The sequence below is a fragment of the Falco rusticolus genome, chromosome 8, assembly GCF_015220075.1.
Source record: "Falco rusticolus isolate bFalRus1 chromosome 8, bFalRus1.pri, whole genome shotgun sequence".
Taxonomy (NCBI): domain Eukaryota; kingdom Metazoa; phylum Chordata; class Aves; order Falconiformes; family Falconidae; genus Falco; species Falco rusticolus.
The window spans coordinates 32,368,707-32,373,415 of record NC_051194.1 but is presented as its reverse complement, the minus strand read 5'-3'; the positions used below and the strand labels follow the sequence as shown (position 1 = coordinate 32,373,415).

General features: G+C 67.8%; 1 pseudogene; it reads left to right on the top strand.

Moving 5' to 3' along the window:
- The first annotated feature begins 874 nt into the window (after window positions 1-874).
- Window positions 875-4,436, top strand: LOC119152370 (annotated as a pseudogene).
- Window positions 4,437-4,709: the final 273 nt, after the last annotated feature.

Here is a 4,709-nt window from a genome sequence, read left to right as displayed (position 1 = left end):
CTGGAGAAGTGTTGGGGGGGGGGGGGGCGGCTATATACGCGTGTAGGTGCGGGCACTGCAGCCCGCCCCGTCGTACCGCTCCCGCCGCCGTCCCGTCCCGTCCCACGCGGTTTATGGCGGCGGCCCGCCGGGGCCCATTGGGCGCGGCGCGGGGTGTCAGCGGCGGCGGCGGCGGCGCCATTGGCCGCCCCCACGTGCGGGGCCGCCTCACGTGCTTCCGGTGCGAGTGAAAAAAGTGTGGCTGAGGGATTTTTTAGGGAGAGTTTGTTGCACGGACCGGAGCTGTCAGAGATTTGGCCTTTTTTTTTTTAATTAAAAAAAAAAAAGAGGGGGAAAAAAATAATTTAAAAAAAAATTAATAAATTGGCCCGGGCGGCATGCACCACCAGGCTGGCGGGGAAGGCTCCGGCAGCCCGCGGCGTGGGTAGAGCGCAGCGTGACAGGGGGCAGCGCGGAGCCGCGGCGGCGGCGGGGACATGGGCAGATTTGACGGATTTTCGGGGGGCAGGTTTTTTTTGGGGGGGGGCCGCAGTGTTGCCGACACTTTGGGTTTTTGGGTGTTTTTCCTTTTTTTTTTTCTTTTTTTTTTTTTTTTTTTTCTTGGTGGTGGAATATAAGCTGATCGGGAGAAGGGGGAAAGAAGCCCTCGAGTGTCTCCCGGGTTTGGATCCATCCGTGCGAGGGGGAGAAAAAAATCTCAGCTCCGGCCCAACAAGTGGTTTTAATCTTTTTTTTTCTTTTTTTTCCTTTTTTTTTTCCCTTTTTTTAAAATTTTTCCTCCCCTTTCCACCCGCCACCCACCGGCAAAGTGGGTGGGCGTAAAGTGGGGGGTGGGGGGGAAAAGAGGCAGCGATCTCCGTGGCGGGGGCTGAGCATGGAAGAGCCGCCGGAGGGGCACGGCCACCGAGACGCGGCGCCGGCCCGGCGAGCAGCGGCAGCGGCAGCGATGGCGAGAGCGTGCCCGTGTCCCCCAGCCCCGCGCCCGCCTCCCGCCGCGCCTGCCCCTGCCCTGCCCCGCCGCCGCCCCCGCCGCCCCCGGCCGCCGCCGCCGCGCCCACCGCACCACCAACTTTTTCATCGACAACATCCTAAGGCCGGACTTCGGCTGCAAGAAGGAGCCGCCCGCGCCGGCCGGCGGCGGAGGAGAGGAGGCAGCCGGGAGCGGGACGGAGACCGGGGGCAGAGCTCAGGTAGAGAAAACGTCAACCCGCTGCTGGCCCGGCCGCCCAACCGCCCTCCCTCCTCTGCCCGGACTCGAACTGCCGTCCCGACGGCTCCGCGCCGCGCCGCCGCCCGCCGCCGCCGCCGCCAAAGGCAGCCCCGCCGCGGCGGCAGCGGCGGCGGCGGCGTCGGGGCGGCGAAGCCCCCCGCCGACGGGGGCGAGACTCACCCGGCGAAGTACGGGGAGCACGGCACCCGCCATCCTCCTCATGGGCTCTAATAATGGAGGACCTGTTATAAAGCCCGACTCGCAACAGCCGCTGGTGTGGCCTGCCTGGGTCTACTGCACTAGGTATTCAGACAGACCGTCCTGGGTAAGGAACCGCGGCGCATCTGGGAGCTGTTAAAATCGTGACAAGGTCCCCCTTCCCCCTTCCCTCTTCCTCCTTTTGCTTTGGCTCCCGGCCTGCTGAGGACCTCGCGTGGGGAGGCGCGGGGGGTGGGGTGGGGGGGGTGTCCTGGGTCACCCGGGGCGAGAGGAGACGTGTTTCCCCCCTGCCCCCCCCTTCCTCCTCCAAGTCTCCGAATGTGAATGACGCCGGGCCCGGTTCGGACGCGTTTCGCCGCGCAGGGCCCTGCCCATGCCCCCCGCTCCCCGCCGTGCCGCAGGGGGCGTTCCGCAGCGCGGCGGCGTGGGCGGGAGGGCTGCGAGAAAGGCAGTGGATTCGGCTGCTCCCGTGTGGGGCTTTCTCCCCTTATTTTATTTTTTTCTGGATGCTGGTGGCTTTTCGGGGGTGGGGGGGAGACCCGAGCCACATGTTGAGCGGCTGCTGGAGGTGCGTGTGTATGGGGGTGCTTTCGGAAGACGAGGAAAAAGGGGCTTTTTTGGGAAGGTGGCGGAGGGGCTGTTCCTCGGGGCCTCTGCAGCGAGGCAGAGCCAGGCCGGCCTTAGGCGCGCACTGCCGCGGGAGCCGGTGCTCGGTGCTGCGGTTCGGGGCCCGGCGTCGGGGAGGGGACGCGCCCCTGCCCAGGGTGCCCCGGGGGGGCTGCCTGCTCGGCCCTCCAGGCCCCCTTCTGCCGCCCTTTTCCACATTTCCACATCTCCTAACAGTAACCCAGGTGCCCCGGCTGCCTCGTATTTTATCACCGTTGGTTTCTATTTTTAATTGTATTTTTTAAAAGAAACGGAGGGCGAGGAGAGAGGGTTCCCCGCGGCCCCCCCCAGGCCAGCAGCCAGGGATCCGCAGCGCGGGCCGGGGCCGGGGTGGGCTGCCCTGTGCCGGCCCGGGGGGCGCGGGGCCGGCTGCCTGGGGGCCGCTCCGGGACACGGGGAAGGCGGCGATGCCCGGCCCGGGCCCGGCCCCGGTCCGGCGGCTCCCTGCCGGCGGTCAGTGCGGCGCTAGCGGCCGCGCCATCTCCATCCCCAGTTATTGACACGTCCAGTGACTCGAAACTCAGAAAAGCCACTTTGATTGACTCGGGTGATTGATGGAGTGATAGAGCTGTCAGACGGCGCGGCCCTCGCTGCCGGCCGGCCCGGCCACGGGTGTTTGTTGCGGATTCCCAGGGCCGCCGTGCGCCAGGCGTTTTGCACTTGCGCCTTCATTTCCTTCCTCCCCGTTCCTCGGGCAGAGGGTCATTTCTGCATGTCCTCCCGATGCTCCTCGCTCGCCCAGCCCGGAGGGGAGAAGGGCGAGGGGCGACTGGCTCGGCTGGGTTCGGCCGCTCTCTTTGTTGTGCTCGGAGCTGCCCGCCGGCCCCGCCGCTTCTCCGGCCGGAACGAGCGGGCTGCGGGGTCGGAGGCGCCGGCACCCCGCTGCAAGGTGCCGGGGCAAAGCGATTCACTCCCCGCGCCCTCCGCCCCGCCGCCGCCCGGGCCCGGGAGCATCCCGCCGGGCCCCGTCCCCCTCCCCGCCAGCAGCCGCCGGCGAGCCGCGGGGAGCCCCCGCTCTGGGGAAGGGCTGCGCGGGAGAGGAGCTTTCGGCCTACGGCCGGGAGGCCTCGCCGGCTCCGGCTGTGGCTGCGGCTGCGGGGGGCTGCGAGCCGGGGCCGCCCGCCGAGCCTGGCAGCTGTCGGGGGATTTTCGCAGATCCTTCCAGCGATCCCTCCCCGCCTCTCCCCCAGGCCGGGCCGGGCCGGGCCGGGCCGTCGTGCAGGGGCTGAGGGCAGCTCCCGGCCGGGCCGCTTCCCCGGTGAGCTCTGTGGCACTTCACCTGGCCCCGGCCCGGCCTGGGGATGGAGCGGCGGGGGGGGGCACTGCCTTCGGCTGGGGTTCACGGAGGGGGCTGCAGGCGGGGCCGGGGTCCCCGGGAAGGAGCGGCCGCCGTAGAGCCGGGCGACCCGGGCGGCGGCGTGGCTCCGGCGGACAGGCTCCCCCCGGGGCTGGGCCGGCCTTGCGGTGCGGGCTTTTGCCCCCCGAAGGAGAGAGGGGCAGTCCCGGCCTGGCGGCGGCTCCCGGTGCCGGGCGGGGACGTTGGCGCCCCGCGCCCGGTGGAGCCCTGTCCGGCCGGCGGGCCTTGGCCCCGGGCAGCGCGGAGCGAGCGTGGCCCGTCCCGGCGGAGCGGCGGCCCGACGTGTGCCGGGGCGGGGGGCGAGCGGGGCGCCGCTCCCCTCGGCGGGGCCAGCTCGGCGGGGCGGCGGGGGATGCGCGGGCGGCGCGCTCGGCCCCGGCCCTCATTCCCCATCCTTCCTCCGCCGTGCCGGGGCGGCAGTGCCGGGGTTGGAGGCGGGGGGGACACGACCACGGGACCGGCACAAATTCGCCCGCCGGCCATTTTTCCGGCGGCTGGCGGGGCAGGCGGCGGCGGTCGGTCGGTCGGTCGGTCGGCGGCGCGGCCCTGCCCAGCGGCGTGTGTGCCCTGCCCGCAGGCCCCCGCACCAGGAAGCTGAGAAGAGAAGAAGACGGAGAAGGAGGACAAGCGGCCGCGGACGGCGTTCACGGCCGAGCAGCTGCAGCGGCTGAAGGCGGAGTTCCAGGCGAACCGGTACATCACGGAGCAGCGGCGGCAGAGCCTGGCCCAGGAGCTCAGCCTCAACGAGTCCCAGATCAAGATCTGGTTCCAGAACAAACGAGCCAAGATCAAGAAGGCGACGGGCATCAGAACGGGCTGGCGCTGCACCTCATGGCCAGGGACTCACAACCCACCACCACCGTGCAGGACAAAGGAGAGCGAGTGAGGCGGCGCGGACCCCAGCCCTGCGCCGCGGGTGCCGGCCCGCCGGCCGGGAGGCGGACAGGTGCTATTAAAAGCAGATCTATTGTATCCATAGTATAAGGACTCCGATTAAGAAAAAAAAATATGAACACTTAAAAAAATCTCTATATAGCCAAACAGCATATGACCTGTATATATTTAATTTCAGGTAAGAAATATGTGTAGCGATCTCATTTGCTGGACAGTTTCTCTCTCCCCTTCTCTCTCTTCCCCCTTTCTTTTGTTCGTTTGTTCGTTTGTTTGCTTTCGGTTTTTTTTCCCCTCGATGTCCGTGCTCTGTTTTACAGTAAATGTCGACTTTCTGATCTTTCGTTCGATCTTTTTTGTGTGTGG